We start from the raw sequence: 25,721 nt of genomic DNA on the forward strand, positions 1-25,721 counted from the left end.
ATCTCCTCTAGTGGACATTTGGGTTGCTTACCTTGATAACCTCTATATCTCTGCTTCCTAGCTGACTAGTGGTTGAATCCTTCCAATGATGGGAAATTTTGCTAATTCTTGAGCCCACGTACTTGACCTCTATAAAATAGTGTCTGGGACTTCCGTTCTCCAGAGCTAGAGAGCCTAGCTCTGTAATAAGTCAGAAAGCTCATTTTGAGTTAGTAATCAACTAACTTGAAGTGTCTGCCTGCAATGCGGGAGACCTGGATTCGATCCCTGGGTCGGGAAAAGCCCCTGGAGAAGGAAATGGCAACCCACTCCAGTATTCTTGCCTGGAGAATCCTATGGACAGAGGAGCCTGGTGGGCTACAGTCCACAGGGTTGCAAAGAGTCAGACACGATTGAGCGACTTCACTTTCACTTGAGTTAATAACTCAGTTTTGGGCCACTCCCACCCAAGCCTCTGGAGGCTTCCATCTATTTGAGTATGGCACAGCATTGAATTGACTACCAATCTATAGTTATAGTTTATGTCATAGCTCCTGCCTGTGCCCATACATGTTTCAACAAGTTACTTGGGGATTTCCAAGATTGTGGGTGCTTCTTCCTGATCTAACTTCTACATGAGAAGATGGCAGCCTCTGACTGAGCAGAAAAACCAGTTTGTGAAACACTAACCCAGGTAAGCTATTCAAAAGGAGGCAGTTCTCCATAACTTTTAGGGCAGGTTCAGACAAAGAGTGTGGCCATGTGCATTAAGATAAATAAAATCCTTAGGAAGCAACTCTGATATCCCAGATAAATTGTTCTGAAGTCTGTGGAGATCCAATCACAGACCGACTGATCTGCCTCATTCTTTCATCTCTCTTCCCCCATCTTCTGACTGAGCCTGTGGTTAAAGTATTGTTGAATACTGAGTGGAAGTTTACATCACAAATTGCAATTAAGTTAAAAAATCAGCTGTCCTGAGTTATAAAACTATTTGTCTTGCATGCTTCATGAATACAGCAGAGAAAGTTATCTTTTAAAACATTTTTTTTTTAATTTCAAAGAACTGGAATCTCAGAGACCATTGTAAATCTCTTTTTAAAGACAAGCAACAACTCCATAAGGTGATGTGCTTGCCCCAAATTCACAGACTGTTAGTGGCAAAGCCAGGACTTAATCTCAAGGGCCTCGTTTCATTATGCGTAAGATTTTACTTCACTACACTGCCACTCTTTCATAGGCAACTGACTGATTGATTTCTCTCAAGTGCTATTGGAGGGTAGAAAATAGTTGGACCAGAAAATAGAAAGGGAAAGAAAAAAGAGTTTTAAAATGTCTGGAGAAAGGAAAAATGGGAAATTAAATAGGTTCCTAGTATAAAGCAAATAAGAAGGCAAAATGCAACCAAGCATTGCTTGAGTGCTCCAAGGAAGACCAAGGGGTCAGGCATTCCTGGGCTGGGCTGAGTATGCCAGTTATGACTGGGTATAACCTCAAGTGCGATCTTAGAGATATCCCATCTGTCCTGTATGCTGTGCAACTTCTCCTAGACCCTCTGTTCAGGGCACACCTGTTCCTGAATTGTTGGTAACATTGGTTTCTGACCAGTCACAACTGTATCCATCAGTGAGCATTGCCCTCAGGGAACTGCTTTGCCCAATGCTACACCTCTTCCCAGGAATGCAGGATATGGAGATATAAAGGTGTAATACCTTGTACTCGATTTGGTCGATTTCTGAAGAGCCACCCACCTCCTATTGCCTTTGGACTACAGGTCTAGCCATAACCATGTTGAGAGTCAGCATCTTCCTCTCCGCTATCCTGCCAGCCTCACTTCCTTACAGGTATATCTTTTTAGCCACTCATCAATAAGCCTTTTTCATGCAAGGTATGTTTCCAGGTAACTCAGTCTAAGATACTGCTCAATTTCATGCTTTGTGTGTATCACTGTCAGAATTAAGAAGAAAATGCACATCTCTTGCCACATCACTTGTTAACCTAAACCATTCTCATCTGCTATACCATTTCCTGTGGTTAAAGCTCTTTACATACAACCTGGCATGACCCATCCTCCTACAAGATGGTCTCGCAAGCTATGGGATGCTGACCACCAGTATATTAGACAAGATGATTCAGATAGTCCTTGAATGTGCTGGCTTTTACTGTAATAGTTGTTATCTTAGCTTGAGATTCCCCAGAAACAGACCCTGAGATGAGAACTCATGTGAAAATTACTTATTAGTGTTCAGGCCAGCGTCGCTGTCATGCAAAGTGTAAAGTGGCACACCAGTGCAGTCACATGGGGCCCTGTACTTGGTTTGATAGTCTCTTGCCACCTTCAGATTCTTAATAATTCATGAACATTTAAAAATCTTGTGCCAGGCCCTGCCAATTATATAATTTGTCCTGATTAGAATATGTTCCTAGGAAGGAGTGAAAAGCAGGTCCCAAAAGGGTAAGAAGGACAAGGAAGAATGTGGCATCAGTCCCATAGAAGTGGGGAGAGAATTTGGCTCAGTCTTGTAGGGAGCCCGGTAGACCCTGGAGATCTACCCTGAAGTTATCCCAATTGAGGGCAAAGGAACTGGAGTATTTATACAGCCATAGTCCTTAGTCACTGTTTAAAGGCTGAGGCAGGGGTAGGGGAACATTAATTCCCAGGTACTTTCAGCTGTTCTGTGAGCTGTAAATCTTGCAGCTGAGTATGGTGTTTTGACAATGAGATGCAGGTGCCAGGCATGGGTGATGGGAATGAACCCACACCTGGAGCCAGCGTGCACGAAACTGGAGAAGGATCAGAGGGGATATGGTGGGGCATTGACAGCAACTGCTGGAGTTAAGCATATACCTTGTGATCCAAAGTGAGAGACTGATGCTAGTTTACCAAAGTCATGATTTCACTTGTTAAATTACTAACCACAAGCATCATATATGGAAGAAATCACAAAAGTAAGTCAATCAAAAATATAAATTTAAGAAATCATACAGGAGGTACAGCAATATGTAGATGAAATGTGAATGACTGAAGTTTAGACACAGCAGAGCAAAAAGAACACTGGCTAAAGGGTCGTAGGTAAAAGCATGAAGTCTGGAGCCAGACTCTTCGAGTGGAATTCTGATCTTGCTACTTTGGGATCACATTGCTTCACCTCCCTGAGCCTACCTGCTAGGGTGGTTAGAAGGATTAATAGAGTTAATATATGTAAAGCACTTAAAGCAACATCTGCTGTGAAAACGTTAGCTCTTATTCTTGCCTTGCTCCTGCCTAGATCAGTGCCTCTCAAACTATCTGTGGGATTTTATTTTCAATCTGTTGTGGCCGATGCTTTTATTCAACATGATAAATACAAAATGGATAATGAGAAAAAGAAAAGAGACATACAGAATACAAGGCCATATTTTTAGTTATTAAGTTCAACAGGCAGGAAAATTACTCAAATCGCTATATAAGTTTTAATATGTTCACCTTCAGTTTCTATGCTTATCCCATCACAGATGGGTAATAGTTCCCAGACGGTCACTGTTCTATGGACCACACTTTGAATAACACTAAATTAGAAAAGCTTCAATAATTCAAAAGCTTCTTGGCACCTCAGTTTCCAGATGAGATTACATACACGAAAGCATCGATAAACTCTAAAGTGCTCCAGAAATGGAAATTATTGGTAGGGCTTTAGGAGTTGATTCTGTAGTCTGTGGCCAGAAGATACAGTGTATGATGGTCTTAGTCCCAGTTGGCATTAGGCTGTTCTGTTCAGCATATATCCTTGGAACTGTCAGTATCTGTGAATCAGTCAAACAATTCCTACCACTGTACAAAGCAAGGAACACTGAGCTCCCCTGGCAGGCTGTGGCTTGCATCCCAACAACCACTGCCATCCACAGATTGAAAGAACCACAGTCCGGGGACAAGGCATCCGACCACTGACTTCCTATACCCATAGCCCCCTTTCTGCAGCCCGGTGGAAGATTTCACCAAGAATGGTACTTGAGTAGGGGTCAGGAGGGAAAAATGAAAAGCAGTGTCCTTCCTCCTGTACTTGGCTCCTTACTTCCCTAGGCCTTATTCCTCTCCAGCGGGTGAAGCTCAACACACAGGCGTCTTTCAGCAATGATTTAAGACTCCACTTCAAGTATGGACTCGACCCACACTGTTTCCAAGTGTCCTCCTTTGGCCTCCTCTCCTCCTTTTTCTACATTCTGTCAAACAAGAAAGCTGATTCCTAGGAGCATGCAAGAACTCTGCTGGGTGGTAAGATTTCTGCACATCCATCTTTTTCACTCTTTCTGGACTTTTTGAGGGTGAGTCCCACGTCTGAATCATCTTCGTCTCTCTCCAGTCACTTTTGTCTCTCTCCAATCACCTTTGTCGGAATGCTGGGCACACACAGGTGCTCCGTGAACGTTCGTTGAATGGCTGTGCATAGGAATAGCCTGAAGTTCATGGAAATAGAAGTGGCTTTTCAAACTACCTCACCCTGAGTCCCTCCAGAAAAGACTTACCAAATCTAATTAATTCAATCAATAGGCAGAATTCTGCCACGTACGAGGCATTCGGAAATACAAATCTCATGGTGAGAGATGGAGGGGAAGCTCATGATGGGTGGATGTACTTCAAATTCAACAATCCGCAGTTATAGCTCCATTTTCTGGGAAGCAAAACCACTCGGTGGCCCCAGGGCCCTTTAAATTTTACCGTGACTGTTTTCTTAAGAAATTCCTGGAGTAGAGCCTAACTTTTATGTAGGGGGTTGGCATATTCGTGGCCTAAGGGACGGTTGGCAGAAGGGGTGCCTAGAGTTCGCAAGGGAAAGCAACTGCTGAGGAGTCAGAGCAGCCCTGTGGAGGGTCGCTAAGTGGGGGACCCGAGAATCCTTGAACTTCCAAAGCTTCGGGGAATTCGAGGAAGGGACCCTGAGGGGTGGCCAAGGCTGCCAGATGTCTGCTGGCTTCAATGCTGCCGACTTTTCTCCTCTGCCGGCCCAAGCTCGACCCGGGTTCAGCAGCCAGACCAGGGAACAGCCAGGGCATCTGGGCAGGAGGGAGGCGGGCCGGCCGGGAGGAAGGAGTCCTGGGCCGTCGCCGCCGCCCCGCCCGTCGGTCTGTCCGCCCCGCCTACCCCGAGCGAGGCGGAGCCGGCCCCCGCCCGGAGGAGCAGCAGGAGGAGGAGAGGTCGGAGTCGTCTCCAGGAGCCCTTAGAGACAGAGTCCCCGGCAGCGGCGGTGGCGGCAGGGGCAGCGCACCGGCAGGCGAGTGAGCACCGAGCGGCGGGCGCAGGTGGCAAGTCCGGTCCCCGAGGGGACAGGGGCGCAGCGCTGGGCGTCGGCCGACCAGTTCGGGAGCCGCCTCCCAGTTCCTGGTGCTGGGAAGCGAGATGGAGGGAGGGAACGGAGAAAGGAAGGAAGGAGGGAAGAGTGTCCCGGAGGGCGGGGACTGGTCGGGGCACTGGGCGCCGGAGACCGCGATGGGGGTGGAGGGCAAGGGACGCCGAGACCGGGAGACGGGCGGCGCGCTCGCCCTCGACGGGCGACGGCCAGATGGCCCGGGAAACCGGGGGTCCTGCGGGGCTAGGTCTGGGGACGCGGTCCCTGGGACGAGGGCTGAAGCAGGAGGAGAGGTCTCCCCTCACGCTGGCTCCGCGGCCGGCCCGCAGCCGTGCGCCCCGCGGCCAGGTTGGGGCTGGAAGGCTCCGGGGTTCCCCGCTGGCTCCAGCTGCGGTGGTGCCAGGTTTGGGAAGAGGGCAGGCAGCTGGGGGAAACCGGGGCGCCACGCCCCTCTTTCCTACTTTCTTCCGCTCTTTCTGGGGACTGGGCGGCGAGTGCACAGTCCTGGAACCCGCTAGGCGCTGGGGGTCTGGCGGGGAAATAGCGGGTCACCGAGAGGACTCCGATCACACATCCCGCGAGGGACCCCCCGAGAAGTGAGTGGCCAGGAGACTGTATTTGCAGGTGGTATGAGGAAGTCAAGACTCGGACGTGAGTCTTGAGTGATTTTTCTTTTTCAAGTATTGCCCCCGACACTTACTGCGTAGATCAGAGTGACTCCCCACCCCCCTTTTTAATTTTAACTAGGGCATATCAATTAAAGCTAATTTTAAAACGCTGCGGCTGAAGTCGCCCCACACTCGCTAGTCCCTCGCCTTCTGTTTGTGTCTTGTAAACTTAAACCATTCATAACTTTCGAAAAGGACCTCGTGATTCTCGTTAAATCCCCGCCGTGGAGTGAAACTTTGGACAACTAGAAATCCGAGTGAAGGAACTGCCGAGGCCTGTCATCTTGTGGTCACCCCCTGTCCGGACGAGGTTGTATACAAACAAGCGCACAGTGAAGGAAATGGCCAAAAACCGGCGAGAAGGGAGGTCCCCTGCGCCCACGTGTCAGGGCACGTTTAATGGCTGCTCCGAGTGGAAACAAACCGGAATGTATTAGACCTTGTGGAGTCGGGCAAACTTCACATGATCGGTTTCCTTCCCATCAGTTGTTTCCTGTCCCCCCCGGCGGCCCCCCTCCCCCCTGGTCTTTGCGGACTCTGTTTATATTTCCTGGGGCTGCTGTAGCTTCGTCTGAGTAGGTTGTCTATAAGGAATCTTTTGGACGTTGTCAGAGACGGGAACTGTGTACGTGTGTTCTCTGCTTTAAAAGCGGAGTTTGGCTTTGTTTCTAAAGTGCTCGTCACCACACTGCACCATTGCTGGTGCGTCCTAGCCCTGCGTATAAATTATCGCAGGATGGCGGCCCTCACCTAGGAGAACCAGGAAGGCAGGCAGCGCTAGAATGACGGGGTTGAGTTTAACTGTTGCCAAAACAGCCACAATCAAGTAAGGAACTGTTTTGATTCTTACAAAAAAAAAAAAAAAAACAACCAAAGTGTATGTGTCAGGAAGCCCTTTTTTCAATAAACAAACTTATGATTCACACATACATAATTTTTTTAAGTAATCAAACGTTTTACAGAGACTTCAGTGATAAGAGGACTTTGGGATCGACTGTTCAGTTTCTTTGCCTTCTCTAACAGTTAATTAGCACCATAAAACCCTGGTTTAAATCCAAAAAATGCCAAACAGTCTAAGGACTGCTCCTTTAGGCCTTATGAGAAAAAAAAAAAAATGCAGTCATGTTTTTACTGTTTTTAACCCAGGTAATTCAGGAAGATGATGAATCCAGACAGAATTTAGATTTGTCTAGAAATACATTAAGATGTTGGTCTGTGTTTCACAAGAAACCAAAAAGATTAATACTATAAAAATTTTCAATGTAGCAGGCTCCAGTCTCATTTGAAAGCTTAGCTCTCTAACAGTGAGCTTTGCAGCGTTGGGCTTACGTTGTCACTTGTTGAAGGACATGGGTGATTTGTCCAGTAGTGACAGCAGAAAGCTGCATAGTCAAAGCACTTGAAGAAATGGCTAGCAAATACCAGATTAATTTTGTTTTTTTTTATGTTAAAAAACCTCTCACGGGAAAAAAAAAATCAGATTTGGAATTATGTCATTTAATTTGTTGGATTCGTGTTGGGTGTTTTTTTAAGTTTATATGTCAGCTTAAGCTTAATTAAGGGAGGCAAGTAGTGGAAGTCAAATTTTTCTGGAGTCTGATTTGGCAGAGAGGCAGCTTAACAGTGGTTTGAGGTATGGTTTCGGTGCTGGACAGATGTGGATGGGAATATCAGTTACTTAACCATTTTCAGTCTGATTTGTAAAATGAGAATGAGTGTGGTCTCAGTCTCGAGGGTTTTTATGAAAGTATGTGAAACAATCTTTGGAGAACACTGCACCTAATACATAGATAATAGTCAAGATTATTAGATATTTTATTAACTGACTCTAGCAGCCAGTCATCCGATAAAGTGAAAGATGGCAGTTTGAACCTTCTGGAAACATAGAGACATCAAGAAGGCATCTGAATTTATAGATAGATATCAATAGATAGATAGAGCTTCTGGAAATACTAGAGCAATTAAATTCCAAAGACATTACCTGGTTTTATAGATATCTATCTAGCCAACTATCTGTCTAAATATCTGAAATATTTGTATACATGAGTGTGTCATATATTTTCAACAGCAGTATGAATAATTACAATTACTAGAGTTAATAGTTTTAATGTGCTTTTAGTGTGAAGTTATAGTCGTATAATATTTTTAGAGCCAGGCAATCAGAAACATTCCATTAATCATATTTTAAATGTAAAGAGAACTTTACATTTAAAAAGCTATGCTTATTATCCCTGGATAGGCTATAAACAGAAATGTGTATCTTTTACCTAATATAATTTTTCATTAAAGTATGAAAAAATGTGACCCAGGGTATCTAGTTATTTTTCATGTACTGATGTCCACTGATAACAGATAAGCCATAAGAAGTGTTTAGGAATAATTAGCAGCACTATTTAACAGTAAAAGAGAAACCTTTTTGGAAATTTATAGATTTATCTTCTTAAGAGATGTTTGAAATTTGGGTTTGCATGCAGACCCAGTTCGTAAATGTTTTATAAAAGCATTGTGACTGATGGTAAATTTTTGTGAGACTGGGTGTCCAGTTAATTCAGGGAATCCACTCGTCACATCATTGACTCATTTGCAGAATTTTAGAAAAATGTTTCCATCTTTAAAACAAACCCTTTTAACAAGAAAACCTGTTGTTTTCTTAACGCACATCAGGTGCTTAGAATTGGGCTGATTGGAATTGCATCTTGTGCCACAGATGACTTTTCATTTACTAATTGTTCCATAGGGACTCAGAGATCATGCTTATAATATTTTTAAATAACTATAAGGGGTACAGCATTATGATGAATCATTTCTTGCCTATGACATTATACTGTGAAGCAGCGGAGGACTTGATTGAATAAATTATTGATTCCTTTCACTCTTAGAACATTATGGCACAGCGATGGATTCCAGGCTCATGCTTCTAGGCGTGCAGCATGTGGGCAAGTTCCTTAATACCTCTGTGCTTCAATGAGATGTTGGGAGGGATAAATGAGTTTATCTCACTAAAGCACAGTGCCTGACATAGTCTATGCTCAATAAATATTAGCATTAAATTATTGCTTACTAAGATTTTCTACATGTTATGAGCATGCATTGTTTTTGTAACAGGAAAACAACCATATGAAATTTTAATGTTTCCCCTGAATCTAAAAAGGCTCAGTAATCGATAAAGTCCTATCAAGCAGTGTTCAAGAAGTAAGAGAATACCATCAGGCAATTGTCGTTGTGTCTTTTAAACATGAAATGGATTGCAGTGTTGATTTGCTTAACAAATTAATTCTTTTGGATCGCAATCCCATTTTCCTTTCTTATTAGATACTTGAAAAAAAATCCATGATCCATAAAGTCCACCTTGCTGCTGCTGCTGCTAAGTCGCTTCAGTCATGTCCGACTCTGTGCGACCCCATAGACGGCAGCCCACTAGGCTCCTCTGTCCCTGGGATTCTCCGGGCAAGAACACTGGAGTGGGGTGCCATTTACCTTAGGATAAGTTAATAGCAGAAGGGCAGTGTTCCCAGTTATAGTGCGTTACTACAATTCCAACTGATTTTTTAAAAGTTTAACTATGCATAGAAAACAAAAGAACAGACAAATGGATGGTGGAATTGGGGTGCTTCTCCCCATATTTTCTCCAGTGAGCATGTATTTATTTCAGTTCAGTAGCTCAGTCGTGTTTGACTCTCTGTGACCCCGTGAATCGCAGCACGCCAGGCCTCGCTGTCCATCACCAGCTCCTAGAGTTTACTCAAACTCATGTCCATCGAGTCGGTGATGCCATCCAGCCATCTCATCCTCTGTCGTCCCCTTCTCCTCCTGCCCCAAATAAATAATAGTCTATTTGTGTAACAATCAGTAAAACCTGATTAGCTGTAAATAGCAGGATTTTGGTTTTGTTTAGAGGAAAAAACAGCTTGCATAAGCAATTGAAGGTTCTGGACTTACATGTGAGAATTATTTAGTAGTAAGAGAGACCCTTTTGGAAGTTTGTAGTAGGTTTATCTTCTTAAAAGATGTTTGAACTTCAGGTTTGCGTGCAGACTCAGTGAACAGCCAACCCTGACTTTATGGAAACTGTCACTTCCCAGATCTGTTACGTCCTAGCCCTGACTGGAGGAGTTGTGGGCATATGGCACCTGTCACATGTCAGAGGCCTCCAAGATGGTCACAAGGAAGACATACTGCACTTAGTTTAATGGGAAAGGTCAATAGGTTAAAAAAATATATAGCACAATCGTGCAACTCCTTTGACGGAGCTGTTCTACATCCTAAGCCCAAGTCTAATTCCTTTATGTTTATGTTCTTGTGTAGTCCTCACAGCAGCACAGGTGAGCAAGCTGAGGCTCCCCAGGTGGCAAGATGAGACTGGGACCTGGGGTTGTTCTGACTGTACATCCCATCCACTAAGCACTCTGCAGCCACTTCAGTGAAGGTGCATCCTGCTAAAAGTGGGGTTGGAAAAAGAGGGCTTTATGGAGGAAGTATTGTTTAGAAGCTATAAATCAAGAGAAACAGGAGGAGAGGGCTCCTGTTAGAGGTGAGATGACCCGCCTGAGGAGTATTACCAGCGCCTTGCCAATAGGCTCACCGCCTCTGCAGCCATAGAAGTTGAAGCTTCCACAATTGCCTCAGAGATGCAGCAGACCTGAAGGGATCTGTATAGTTGTCCTTTCCCATCCCTGGACTCCCAGAGAGGACCTTGAGAGCAAGTGGGGGCACTGGCCATAAGTCCTACTCTAGAACAAGCTCACACTAGGAAGTCCAGTCTCCCCACTTCTCTCTAGAGAATATAGGAAAGAGCAGTGAGCCAGGTGGCTGGGACACAGGGCAGAGGGTGGAGGTGATTTGACCGAAGGTTGCTTCTAGATGGATTATTCCATTTAATCCCAAGTCTCTTGAAAATCATTTCTGGTGTCACTTACATGTCTGGTTTATTGTGTCCGGCTTTACTGGGTGTCATAAAACTGCTTAGCTGGGACTGTCTGGTTGCCATCCTCTGACAAGGAGGGTTTTTTTCTTCTTTTAATGGGTCTGCATTTCAGAGGATTACTGTATAATAAAAACCAGGGTGTTGTAGACTGTTAAGACTCTTCATATTTTCAACTCTGCTGGAGAATTAGTAGCTCAAAGAAGAATTCCTTTTAGGTCTGCTTTAGTGAATCAGTTGCTAAGTATCTCTTGTCATTTTTCATGTGCATTTATTGTATGCAGGTGACTTTGGGGCCAGCAGGTCTTATATTCCCTTTGCTTTCTTACAGAATAGGCTACCATTCCCTTTGCAGTCAGTGTCATGTAACTGACATAGCATCCCCTTGGTTGACTGAGGAGAGGGGCGTAAGCTCTGATTTAACTGGGGTTGGTGTCATCACAAGCGCTCCCTGGAGAGGGCTCTGAGTCAGTGATCGTTGCCGCACTCACATACCGTGTACAGAGAATTGCCTTCATTCCCAACGGCTGTGTGCAAACCCACGTGAGCCCATGGGGGTGGAATCTTAACTTTACCCACGTAGAATAAGCAGGCTCTCGTTTAGCTGCAGATGCTACTGCCTTTCCTTGTGGCTCAGTGGTCAAGACTGCCTGCAATGCAGGAGATACAGGTTCAATCCATGGGTTGGGAAGATCCCATGGAGGAGGAAATTGCTACCCACTCCAGTATTCTCGCCTGGAGAATCCCATGGAAAAAGGAGCCTGGCGAGCTACAGTCCATAGTGTCTCAAAGAGTCAGATGCGACTGAGTGAGCACACACCAGCCGAAAAGTCTCTGAACACTGGACATTAACCCTTTAGCCCCCTCCCTGAAGCCCTTTGACTTAAGATCCCAAGCTTTCAGTGACTGCAAATTTTGTCTGCTTTTTCAGGGGAAGTTGCTGCAGTTTAGCTCTCAACATGAACAAAAGAAATTTAAGGATGGAAAGAGGGATCAAAATCCAAAAACTTTCTTGGACCTTATTGAGACATCATGAGAATTTTATTGATATGAAACCACCGTGCCAGGTTTATTCAACCAGAACCTCAGACAAATTGGCAAAGTGTTGAGAGCGGCAGACTTGGTGCCTGTCCTGTACCTAAATCACCCAGACTTTTGCACTATTAGACCGTTGCCTACACATTAGACCGTGAGGCTTCTTGTGGGTATGTAATGTCACAGTCAGCTGCTCAGATAAGTTGTCAGGGGAAGGTTGAATGTCTCACCAAGGAGCAGAAGAGTTGAATTGTGACTTCTTGACAGGGTGGCTTTGAACAATAGATTGTTCACTGCACAGGAATAGCTGGTCAAGGAGGTAAAGTTGGGGCTCAAATCTACTCCAAAAGCCATGTGTCCTGGGCTGGAATTGCCTCTGCCAGGAGGAGGGGATGCTTCTTTATGACTCCGTTGAGCCTGCAAGACTGGGTCCACTTGGAGGGCTGGCTTTTTCCTAATTCACACAAAGACACAATATGATGAGCAGCAGGCTCCTTCAGCCACAGTAACCCTCTAAATGCCATGAGCAGGCAGAAGTCTGGCACATAGTAGGTACTTATTAAATTCCACTGGGATGAATGAATAAAACCACATTCTCTGCACACAGTGAACTAGATGAGCGAATGTTCTTTTTAATCAAAGATAAAATTGATGCTATCTGTTGGGAATTGCACATTCAGTGGTGCATGTTCCCTCTGACAGGCTGCTTCTTCAGTTCATCATTTCCTAAGGGGCAGGTAAAACCCAGCACTTGAGACCAGCACTTGAAACAACTCTGACATTGTTTACTGTGAGTTGAACACCAACAAACAGGCTTGCTCAGCATTGCCCAGTACCTGCAGTGGTGTCCCCTGAGAATAGACAGAGGGATCTGTGGTATTATTGACCAGCCATGGGCCCTCCTCTTGGGGACAGGATGCAAAGGACAGCGACTGCAGGGGTCTTGGGAATTTACCTCTGAGCAGCTGCTGCTTAGGTAGAAAGACTTTTCTAGTTTCGAGTGAGAAGTGGGGAGGTTTGTTGCTAAAGCCACCAATACCTGAGAAAAGGGGTTTGTCTGTGTCCCTCACAGTGCCAGCTGGTGCTGCTTGCATGCTCTCTCTTTTAAGTTGACCCTTGAGAAGCAGACTGTCAGAGGTACCTTCCTCTTGGCTCCTCTCCTGAGAGGTAATCTGCACAGCAGGTAGGGTCAGCCACATGTAGCGGGTCAGACTGCTAAGGCAGTGGTTCGAAGGACGGAGGTGCTGACTTGCACTTAGGACCTTGGCCTTCTGCTGTTTTTATGGAGTGGGCGCTCCTTGTGAAAAATGCCCACAGGTCCAGAAACATGAATGCCTTTCACATTTCATCTGGTTAAATTCAGCTTTCTTCAGGCAAGCTCCGATTCTCAAAACAAGGAATCGCAGGAAGTAACAGTTCCTAAGAAGGATTTCCCCACAGAATCTCTTGAGAGAGCAGACTTAACCTGTTGCATTTACAGTATGACTTGATTTTATAAAACTCCAGGAATCTCAACTTTTCAGGAATATCTCTCTGTTGAATTAGGCAGAAGATTCCGGCACATGTTTTGCCCTCTTTTTCAACATAAATATTTAATGAGCAGCATGCTTCAGCCATTACTGTCCAAATCCAGAAAGCAAATAAGTCACCTGGCATGCTGCCTGGGAGGGAATCCTCGCATTTCTGCCTTTACCTCTCTTTCGCCTCCAGGTCTCGGACTTCCTCCTGCTGTCATAAATGTCATGGGGCTCAGGGACAGCCGCACCCCACAGTGACATCACACAGGGCAGAGACCAAGCTCTCCGTGCACACCTCCTGAACCCTGGACTCAGATTCCTCTGATTTACTAATGCCGACGTGAGAATTCACCTGCCTCAACCCGCATTGCCGGGACCTCAGATGGCTCCTCAGCTTTGAGTCTTCCATGCTGGGCTGGTTCTAGTCTTCACGCTCCTGTGGAAAAATGCCTTAGACAACTTATCCATTTTTAAAAAATTGGTCATGTATATACAGTGTGCACACATGTGTGCTCAGTTCTATTCGACTTTGCCATCCCATGGACTTGAGCAATGTTTTTATAGGGTACCCCCCAAAGCTCACAATCATATAAAAAGGTAAACACTGAGAAATCTTGCTCTTAACCAGGCCTTTACCACATTCTCTACTAGTTGCAATTTGTAAAAAATATAAGCAAATATATACACAAATATACACACACACACATATATATCCTCATTTGCTCATATATATAAATGAGCATATATATCCTCATATATATATATAAAAATGTTTTTCCCTTTTTTCACGAAAGGTGGTATATTTATATATATTGTTCTGTGTCTTGCTTTTTAAAATTAGTCTGTCCTGGAGATCTCTGTCAGCACCATTGTTTTCCATTGTGAGATGGACTACAGTTTATTCAACCAGTCCCCTACGACTAGACCTTTGGATTGTTCCCAGTCTGTCGCTAATACACACAGCGCTGCAGCAGATAAAGGTGTCATTTGGCTTTTGTGCAGGTGAACATAGAGGATTGATTCCTGGTAACAGGACTGCTGAATCACAGGGCCTATCATCCCCTCGGGAGAGCTTGCGTCATTTCTCCCTGTCCTGGCCATGCGTTAGACGGCCTGCTTCCCCACAGCCCCACCAGCATGGAGAGTGTCAGCTCTTTTCATCTTTGCTAGTCTTAGTAGTGAGAAATGGTAATTAGGGTCAGTTACATTTTTCAAATTGTGAACGGGTGAGAGTATTGGAGTCATTGTACGTGTTCTCCCATGGGCAGTCCAGGCCTGCCAGTCCCCCTGTGGGCATATGTTGACCTTTCCTCCTGAAGCAAGCCTCTTGCGTACATCACTGTCAGAATCTCGTAAATACAGACTCAGGAATGTGATAGCTCTTTTGGGCCTAGGGGGAAAGTGGGCTGCCAAATTGTCAGTGCAAAATCGAGAGAAGTGGAAAGTAGGGTTTTATGCCAGTTGCTAATGTCTGATTTATAAATAGTTTTCAGCTAATGGTATTATTAAACTGGGACTTCTCCAAAACCATTATGAAGATGACCTTATAGTCTAGAATTTCTCACTCTCAAACAAAAACAAGAGAGATTGAGAATATATAAATTTCAGTGGCATTTTCTGCAAAATCTTTGTAGAAATCTAGATTTTTCCTTTCACATGCATCTCCTGAAAGCTTATACATGCCACTTTTTTTGTGTACCTGCTGAATAGGCCTCCTGTTCACCCTTTGATTTCACCATCAGAGAGCTGTCTACTCTTATTTCCAGGGTGAAAGAAAAGAGGCAAGTAGAAGCACAAGGTAAGGAGACCAGACAGAGTTCTCAGGGTTCGATGGAGGGCATGAGGTTAGAGGTACACTGAATCATCTTTCTTTTCGAAATGTTCTTTCAGTTAGCTCTTGGGATGCTCTTTTAATATGAAATTAATTTTCATCTTTTTAAAATGAAATCCATCAAAAGAGAGAAAATCTTTGGTTGAGTGAAAAGATGACTCTGTGTGGTTTGTTTATTTATTTTTTTTTAATTTGCTTGTAGAAATTCATATGAGGCAGTCTGGTGTAAAGCTAGCTTCCATCTCCATCAGCAAAAAGCAAAGCAAAACAGAACAAGAAAATCCCACCACCACAACAGTCTCTCCTGAGGATTCCCACATTTAACAGAGGCCCATGAAAGTTCTAGAAAGGAGGGTCTGGTTTTCCAAGCCCAGTGCTGTCTTCTGAGCTCCTAAATGTGTGGATTGTTACCTTGTGAAGGTGGGTTTTCAGCACTCCAGATGCTTTGTTTTCCTTCTGGTGCTCCTGCCTTTGTAGTGTCGACCTCACTGTAGTGTCAGCTCTTGTAAGATGACTGATCTAGCTGAGGATCTGGAAGAGTACATGTCACCTCGGGATGCTCCACTAATGGATGAATGAATGCTGCTGAGGGTGGGTGCTTTCTGGACCCGGTTGGGTCTTTGTGGTCAGCCGTGTTAGGCATCCCATGTTGGACACAGCCTGGGATGGAGATCATGTTAGCCCTTCCTTGGCCTTTTGGCATGATGCTGCAGCCCTTGTGCACACTATGGCAGCCTGCGTGATGGTTTACAGTTCAAGCCTCCAATCTGATTCACCTGGGCATGTCACCTGACCTCAAAGAGCCTGTTTTCCCATTTGCAAAACAAAGATAATGATATCATATTTCAACAAATGTAAGATGTCATCCATTATGCCATTGTACTATAGCTATACTATCAGCTATAACCCACATCAACCCTAAGAATGTATTTGTTTTCTCTGGCTGCCATTGCAGATTACCATAAATTTAGCCATTTAAAGCAGCACATATATATTATCTCACAGTTTCAAAGTCATCATGGGTTTGGCTCATTATTGTGCTCTGGATTTTACAAGTCAGAAATCTTATAGGGAGGGTCTGAGAAGAATCCATTTGCAGAGTTGTTTAGGTTGGTAGAAGTCAGTTCCTTGCAGTTGTAGGACTGAGGTTCCTACCTCCTTGCTGGCTGTCAGAGGAGGAAGCCACCCTCAGCTCTTAGAGACTTCTCTTTGGTTCTTGCATTGGACCCTAATTCTCAGAGGCAGCAATAGCACGATGAATCCTTCTCATGCCTGGAATCTCTCTAAGGTCTCCTCTGCTCTCTCTGCCTCCATCAGAATAAGTTCTCTGCTTTTAGGGCTCATTTGATTCATTTGGGCCCACCTGAACAATCGAGGCTCCTGTCCCTTAATTGTATCTGCAAAGTTCTTTTTGCTGTGAGATATATTCATAGGTTTCAGGGATTAGGGCAAGGACATCTCTGAGGGGCCATTCTGACTACCACAGTCACCCTAGTATCAGAGATATTAAACTGTGAACAGAATATGTTTCTTAGAATTGACTAAATACTGTCTTTGGCTTAAAAGAACTGCTGCTGCTAAGTTGCGTCAGTCGTGTCCAACTCTGTGCGACCCCATAGACGGCAGCCCAACAGGCTCCTCTGTCCCTGGGAGTCTCCAGGCAAGAATACTGGAGTGGGTTGCCATTTCCTTCTCCAGTGCATGAAAGTGAAAAGTGAAAGTGAAGTCGCTCAGTCATGTCTGATGCTTAGCGACCCCATGGACTGCAGCCTACCAGGCTCCTCCATCCATGGGATTTTCCAGGCAAGAGTACTGGAGTGGGGTGCCATTTCCTTCTCCGTTAAAAGAGCTACTTAACGTATATAAAGCATTCATGGGAGGTCGATGGTAAGTGTTCAGGTATTAACTACTATTATTATTATTAATATTATGATTATAGTGCTCAAATAATGCCCATCATCTTTAATTTCAATTGAAGTTACTCTTAAGAGTTATATGCATTTGACCTTAATTGAGAGAGTGTAGGGTGCCAGCAGTTAATTCGATGACAGTGATATGATAGTTACTCCTTGAGTGACTCCTGTGTGCTGACATGTGCTGGGGCCTTTCCCAGGCCTTGAATAGCCCTCAGAGGTAGGCAATACTGACTCCGTTTATAGGTGAGGAAACGGGTTCAGGGGTTTGAATACCACTTTAGAGCTCAGCAGTAAGTGGCTTCTTACTTTGAATCCACGGCTGTCTGGCTTTGAAGTCTATGCTCTTTATGGCATCATATTACCTGTTCTGACGCCCACCAGGTGTGTAAGCTGAAGGGGGTGGCCTCCTGGAAGGAGAAGGAACATGGGAGAAGAGGCGTTGCCTTGTAACGTATCTGTCTTGCACTCAGATGTTTCTTTGCTGTTAACTGTTTAATTCATCAAAGGTAAAGATCCTGTCTCTCTGTCCTTTTTTCAGTTTTCAGTAAACACAAAAATGATCTTTTTTCATTCACAAGGCATTTATACCTACTCTGTGAGGATACAGCTATGAACAATATTGTGATTTATAAGAAGAAATGTATATACAATCTTTGCCTACTTCCTATTACAGAACTCCTAAAACCTTTGAAATTTCCTAAATGATGAGAGCAATAAAAGTGTCTTTTGCTCTGTTATTGAGGTGGCTTTGGGACCACACCTAAGGTTGGGGGCTGTTTGTCTAGAGAATAAACCATGTGATTAGAAAGGTAGAACTTTCAACCCCACCTCTCAGACCTCTCCAGGGAGGACAGAGGGACTGAAGGCTGAGTCAGTCACCCAAGGCCAATGATTTAATCAATCATGCCTATGTAATGAGGCCTCCATAAAAACTCAAAAAAGGACAGGGTTAGGAAGGCTTCGGGTTGGTGAACACGTGGAGATGTGGGGTAAAGTGGTCCTTGCTAAGGGGGTATGGAAGCTCCCTGCCCTTCCCCAACACCGTTCCCTCTGCATCTCTTCCATCTGGCTGTTCCTGAGTCATATCCTTGTATAATAAACTTGGTGATCTAGGAGGTAAAGAGTTCTCTGACTCCACTCTGAATCTGTGGAATCCGATGCTGTCTCCAGATAGTGTCAGAACTGAGTTGAACTGTAGGATACTCAGCTTGCGTCAGCGATTCCTTGGCTATGTGGAAGCCTCTGCCACAAATTGGAATCAGTGACCAGAACACTTTTGTATCCTGTGTGTGACTTTCAAAGGGAGGAAAGGTAGCATTGGGGAATTTCTACTTTTTAAACTATTTTAAGTGTAACTGGGGCAAAGAGGAGGGGAGAAGAGAGACTGGTTTAGCAGAACTGGAGTAAAATAGTATTGCCCTGCATGGAATAACTACTCTTAAGGTTTCAACCTCCGGCATTTTCCCAGGACAGCTGCAGACTGTCTTAGGCTCTTCAAATTCAGTTAGGCACCCTTGAAAACCAACCTTATCATCTTACCCTTAAAGCCTGTTTTTCTTCCTGCCTTCTCTATCAGTGGACATCTCCATCCACCCAGGAAGCTCTGGCCCCTTGAGTCATCTGAAACCCTTCTTTCCTCTCCTCCTCCCTCCAGCTCAGACACCCCTGGCCCCCACCAAAGCCTACCACATCCACTTCCTAACTAGCCCACACATCTGGTCTGATCTCTACTATCCCCGCTGCCTCTCATCTGGATTGTCACCATGGCTTCCTAATTGACCTTTCCTCTCCACACTGCCATCAGGAGGGTTTTTCTAAAACATGGATTCAAATATGCCACTTCTTGTCTGGCAGCTCCCCCAAAGGCATCACAACCTAGAAGTTAAGAGTTCCAAGTTCAAGGCTGCCTGTGCTTCTCACAAGCTCTGGAATCTTGAAAGAGTTATTTAGTTGCCCCGTGCCTCAGTTTCCCCATCTCTAAAATGGGTGTAATAATAGTACCAACCTTACAGACAGGCTGTAGAATTTAAACCAGTTAATATGTGTGGAGCAATTAGAACTGCCTGGCACACAGAAAGCCCTCCACCCACAGTTCTTGATAGCACAACTGGAGCTCACCTTCCCTGCTGATTTGCACCTCATCCTCCCACCCTCTCAGTTTCACGCCAAGCTTGCTCTACAATAGACTCTTGGCTAATGATAAGACACTAGGTGAGTACCCACACAGAGCACATACATTTAGACCTTTTCATAGCAACTTGGCAGTCATCTGACATCTCTTAAATCTAATGAAAAATTGGACTTGCATTTTATATTTCATTTTTCTAGCAGTCCTTTTTATTGCATCTTATAAAAAGTATTGGTCTATGACGAATTGGAAATAAAACCGAAAAGCTGATGTTTCACCAAGGATAGTTTGAGAAGTGCTTCTGTGTTCCCACACACCCTGTCTAGTTGGTTCATCCTGGCCCGGTTATCCATATTCACTGTGGAGCCTTAAATCTCTCTGGATTTCTTGACAGTACTTCCTCTGCCCAGAGTTTATTACACATTTACTCAGCACCTAAGTGCTAGGTTTGGGGATAGAAGAGTAAGATACTGCCTCTACTCTGAGGAAGTTCCCCTCCAACTTCCCAGTGAATTCTTGCCTGTGTTTTGAAACCTAGCATAATTTTGTTCTTTCTTTCACTCATTAAAAAAAAATGTTTTAAATATCAACCATTTATGAGGCTCTTGATGACATTCTGCTCCTGCCCTTAAGGACTATCAAGTGGTGGGGGGAACGTGTGAACAGACACAAAAACAATGATAATAGGATGGGTGGTTGGGCTTCCCAGGTGGCTCAATGGTAAAGAATCCACCTACAAATACAGAAGATGCAGGAGACATGGGTTCCATCCCTGGATTGGGAAAAATCCCCTGGAGAAGGAAATGGCAACCCACTCCAATATTCTTGCCTAGAAAATCCCATGGACAAAGGAGCCTGGTGGGCTACAGTCCACCAGGGTTGCAAAGAGTCAGATGCTACTGAGCACATATACACACAGGGTGGGTGGGTTAGCAAGAAATGTGAACTGTGGGCGTGGCGTATCTGACTTTACCTTGGCCAGACAAGGGGTTGGGAGCTCGGAAATGGTTTCACAGGTACAATGCAGGCAGTGTCATCAAAAACTGAAGATCCAAAACCAGGCTCAAAGCCTGGCTCTGCCACTCACTAGTGATGTGACTTTGAATGACTGACTCCGTCAGTTCAGGCTGCTCAAACGAAAATACCATAGGCTGTGTGGCTTATAAATGATGGAAATTTATGTCTCACAGTTCTAGAGGCTGGAAGAGCCAAGATAAATACACCTTCAGGTTCAGTGTCTGAGAACCCACTTCTGGGTTCATAGACAGCAGTCTTCTTAGTATGTGGGATCTATTTTATTTTTTATCAAAGTATAGTTGACTTACAATATCATGACGATTGGCTTAAGAAGATATGGTATACACACACACACACACACATATATACACAAAGGGGAATATGAAAAAAGAATAAAATATCACCATTTGCAGCAACATGGATGGAACTAGAGAATATTATATCACTTATGGGGTCTCTTATAAGGGCACCAACCCCATTTATGAAGGCTCCCTCATGACCTAATCACCTTTCAAGTTTCTACCCACCGTCACATTGGGTTTATGATTTTAACTTGAATTCTGAGGAGATATATTCAAGCCATAGCACTCTCTGAACTTCAGATTCCTCATCTGTAAAATGGGGATAGCAATACCAATCTACCCATAAGACTGAGAGTCAACTGACATTATTGTATATGTAATACGCCTAGAACCAAGCCTGACATCTACAGCTCCATAAATGTTAGATGTTATCACTCTGGCTGTTAGTGTCTTTTTTTTTTTCCTCCCATTGAACATGTATTTAAATTTTCCCTTGTGTGGATTTCCAGTGGCGCTCTTCAACCAGCATACTGATGACAACAGTGAGTTGTGTAGTTTGACCTGCCATTTCTCCGCCTCCTCTCCAGAATGTATTGTACCGCTAGTGACAGTTTTTCCTCTTTCTACTGCCAGTGACAGAGTGTTCAAGTCATAGAAGACTCAAAGCATATTTAGAGAATTTATATTGTATTAAAATTTAAATTTGAGCACTTCTTGTCAAAAAGCTTTGTGGGGTCCAGTTATTAAGGACTGAATGTTTATGTCCTCCCTAAACTCATAGGTTGATATCCTAACCGCCCCCCCACCCCACCCACCCTATGATGATATTAGGAGGTGGGGGCCTTTGAGTGGTGATTAGATCATGAGGGTGGAGCCCTGATGAAGAGGATTCATGCACTTACGATGAAAGAGGCCCTGGAGAGCTGCCCCATCCCTTCCACTGTGAGGGGCACAGCCAGAGGATGGCATTTGGGAACCTGGAAGCAAGCTCTTACCAGACACTGAATCTACTGGAACTTCGACCCTGGACTTCCAACCTCCAGAACTGTAAGGAGTAAATGTTTGTTGTTTAAGCCACCCAGCATATGGCATTTCTCTTATAGCAGCCTGAATGGACTGGTCAGACATTAGCTACTGCTTTTCAGATGGGAAACCTGAGGCTCCTTCCAGAAAGTTTGTTACTTGTCCAAGGTCATGGAGCTCGAGAAGAGCAGAGGTGAGATTAGAACACCTCACATCTCTTGTTTCCCTGTTTTGTGCCACCTTGTCAAATCCACCCTGTGAGCCGGGGGTCTGGCTGGGTGCTGGCCAGTCTCAGAAGCTCTTGTCATCCAACTAGCCTGTATAAGAATGGCAGAGTTGGCAGGAACCAGGCCTGGAGAGACCTCTAGACATAACCCTATCTCCCCACCTCTCTCCACCCATCTTGCTACAGCTGCCCCAGTAGTATTTATGGGTCACACCCTTGGCAGCGACCACATGGAAATCTGGGTTGGAGGTGGAGGACTGAGCAGACCTGTGGGAGGCAGGAGGACCTTTACTAACAGTGAGTGATTTGTAGCAAGGCTACAGGGCTGAGTCAAGGAGGAGCCCAGTAAAGTCAAGAGGCAGGAGAGTTGGGAAAACTCTCGTAAGGCTATCCAAAAGCAGTGAAGCTTTCTTAGACTTCTTTCCCGCTCCAGGAACATCCTGATGCATCTCCCTTCATCCCCTCTAGGAAAGGGGCATCCTTGACCCTCTGCTGAAGAGTATATTCCATGCTCTCATCACTTTGGTTGTAATCTTTATGATGAGGTCAGGGTGGAGTGGTGAATTCTGACCTCAGACTTCCTTGAGAAAAGTTTAAAATTTATGACTTCAGACATTCTTTTTTTTAATCTTTCATTAGAAAAAAAAAAAAAAGGAAAAGAATTCTCAAAGGGAGTAGGATCTGTGGCTCAGGTAGCCTGGAAAGCAGAAGAAATCAAGAGTGTGGTTTGCAAACTTGTCTGCATATTAGGATCAGCTGGGGAGTGATTTTTGACTATCAGGGAGCCCTGGCTGCTTGCAGACCTGTTAAGTCAGCCCCTCAGGCATGGGGCTAAAGGGTGGCCATTCCTGTAAAGCCCCCGGGTGGCTTCAGGGCACAGCCAAGCATAGGGGACGGTGCCGGAGGATGGCCGTCTTGCTGCCCACATTAGCGCCAGGTCTCTGCAGTGCAGGTTGACAGGAGCAGTCATGACTTGGCCGCCAGTGACTCTTACAGATCCTGGCTCATTTCCTTATCTAATTGTGGGGCTCGGAGCAGCCTTTGAGCACAAATCCTCTCTCTGCATCAGCCACAGAGCCCCTTCTTCGAGACACGCTGAGCTGTACCATTGAGCTGTCTAATCCAGCTCTTTTCCACTTCTGAACAAATTATTGGTGTATCCTATTAGGTAAAGACAAACAGTGTTCTAGAAGGAGAACGTCACCATTCCCACCGTTCCACCCCCAGTGGAGGAGTACAGCATCTCTGGGTACAGGAGGGCTCTCAGTCAAGGGTTCTGTCTCTGGCAGATCACACCACCGTGGACAGTTTTCTCAAGAAAGCTAAATCCATTCCACTCTTGTGTCTTCTGAGTCATGTTCAACATGTGTTCCTCATGGCCAGATTCATCATGTGGAGCCTAGGAACAAATTAGTGTTTGGGAGGAACATATATAGGCTCTTGACTTTTGATTAGAAATGGATTTAATAATCAGTGTTCATTTTGTTTTATGTCCAGTAGCATCTTTTATTTTTGCCAGGGATTTAGTAAAGGCAAAATTGTGAAATGTGAAATTCACTTTCATGGAAATGATTTGTGGATTTGTTTTGCTGGATACAAGTACAATTTTATTTTTAGAGAGAGGTTGTTTTTGGATTGAATGTCTATTCCACATAGATATCCTTCTTCCCCCTCGAGAACTGGAAGTTTTCTGTATGGTGATGCCTTCCAGAAACATCTGAAAGTGGCAGACCCTTGTAACTCTTAGGGCCACACACCAAATTAAAATGGAACCTCTGGAGTGCCTCTAGGTTTTCAAACTAACCTCGCTTTTTACAACTTGGCTGATGAGGAGAGGGAAGTAATGTTTTTGTGTGCCTGCTCTTGACCAAGTATTACAGCCTTATAAAGGAAGTATAATTTGTTCATTTTATGGAAGAGGAAACCGCAACTCAGAGAAGTTCAGTAACTTGTCCAACTGCACAGATCATGAGGAACAGAGCCATAGTTCAAATCTGTGTGTCCATCAAACTCCACCATTCTGCTCTCTAGTACTAAAAACAAAAACAAAAAAATGCCCTTAACTCCATAAGAGTTAATTTTCTAGTAGATTTAAGAGACTTTTCTTTTATCGTCCACAGAAGATTGTCTTGAGAAGCATATAAAACATAAAAACACATAAAGGCATTGTAAAACCTGAGGCTTTAATGGAGTCAGCATGGATGGGAGGACAGAAAGTCCAGAGAAGAGAAAGTGGAACTGCTTCCTGGCAGGTACCCTCTTTATAAAGAGCCCGGCAATCACTCATGTGCATTTGTTTTTAAACTGACTCATAACAGCTGCGAAGACTGGAATTATCAGTTCCCGGCTCAATTGTCTTTTTATTATTTGTGACTTGCCGTTGTTAAACACGACGTTGTAATAGATAGGAACAGGCTTGCTGATTATTAACATGCTTTCGGTTGATGGTAGCATTGAAGGCACAATTTTTGGTTGTTTCACCAGAAAACAATGCTGAGGAAGTTTAGAGTTAATGTTGGAAAAGTGACAGAATTACAGTGTTGGCATTCTCCAGAATTTCTAAACAGGAAAGGCTCAGAGCTGGCAGGCTGTGAGGGGTGCAAGGGGACAGATCTGGAAGTTGTGTATGCTAAGCAAGAACAATTTTTTTTTGGCTTGGCTTGGCCTGCATGCTTTTGTAATAGTTTCTAGAGATGTTTTAAAATTTATACTTGATGAATTGAGACAGGGTTTACTGTCCATATTGGAAAAAGGGCTTCAGCAATGGCAGAGAGGAGGAGCCTAACTGGCAGAGAGATTAATCCCAACTCTGCCACTTGCTACTTGGTGACCTTGAACAAGTTACCTCATCTTACAGTGCCTCAGTTTCCTCTCCTGGAAGACGAAGATTATACTGTGTCTTCTTTCTAGAATTATTGTGAAGTATAAGTTAATACATATAACGTGCATTGAACTGTGCCTGACCCTGAATAATCTAGATGCCCAGTAAATGTTTGCCATTGTTCTTTTAATTAGTTGGGAGTTTAATAATCTAATTGGATGGGCTGATGGAGACAATTTGGGAGGGGGATGTTAAGGTGCTGTAGAGCCAGCCTTTTGCGAGTTCTGCCAGAAGAGGTAATTCTGTTCAGCTCGATAATTTGAAGTCCATGTGTTTTATTCTCACAGTACTCCAAATTTATACCACAGTGTAGTATAGTGGGAAGATAGTTAAGCTGTTTTTTAGGCATGTTATAATTCCAGCTGTACTTTAAAAAAATGTTAGATGTGGCCTCTGCTGAAACTGTATGATCATGGGGTAAAGCTATGGTCATGGGGAAGCCATCAAGAGCTCTGTGCATGAGATGTCGTTGATCCAGGTGCCGGACAGACAGGCCGTGGGCTTGGGCACTGACTGAGTGGAATCATCTGTTCCTCGGAGAAGCCAGCACCTCCCCACCAGCTCCCCCCAAATCAGAGTGAACAGTGTGGTTTTCATTCTGTGGTGAAAGGAATTGTTTTCTGGAGAAATATGCTTTTTTGCTGACTCTCAGTTCAGTTCAGTTCAGTCGCTCAGTCATGTCCGACTCTTTGCGACCCCATGAATCGCAGCACGCCAGGCCTCTCTGTCCATCACCAACTCCCGGAGTTCACTCAAACTCACGTCCATCAAGTCAGTGATGCCATCCAGCCATCTCATCCTCTGTCGTCCCCTTCTCCTCCTGCCACCAATCCTTCCCAGCATCAGAGTCTTTCCCAATGAGTCAACTCTTCGCATGAGGTGGCCAAAGTACTGGAGTTTCAGCTTTAGCATCATTCCTTCCAAAGAAATCCCAGGGCTGATCTCCTTCAGAA

The 25,721-nt window shown here is 44.5% G+C and overlaps 1 protein-coding gene across 6 annotated transcripts in view; it reads left to right on the forward strand.

Moving 5' to 3' along the window:
• The first annotated feature begins 5,096 nt into the window (after positions 1 to 5,096).
• Positions 5,097 to 25,721, forward strand: part of GNG12 (G protein subunit gamma 12) — a 140,240-nt gene continuing 119,615 nt past the window's right edge. For 2 of the 6 annotated variants that reach the window (XM_055585511.1, XM_055585515.1), the window contains exon 1: positions 5,097 to 5,232. The gene's annotated coding sequence lies outside the window, so the exon portion shown is untranslated. Of the gene's footprint in view, positions 5,257 to 21,576; positions 21,686 to 25,721 lie in introns of those variants that run through there. The other 4 variants (XM_055585514.1, XM_055585513.1, XM_055585512.1 and 1 more) reach the window with 3 other exon arrangements.

The sequence above is a fragment of the Bubalus kerabau genome, chromosome 6 (genome assembly GCF_029407905.1).
Source record: "Bubalus kerabau isolate K-KA32 ecotype Philippines breed swamp buffalo chromosome 6, PCC_UOA_SB_1v2, whole genome shotgun sequence".
In the NCBI taxonomy this organism is placed as follows: Eukaryota; Metazoa; Chordata; class Mammalia; order Artiodactyla; family Bovidae; genus Bubalus; species Bubalus kerabau.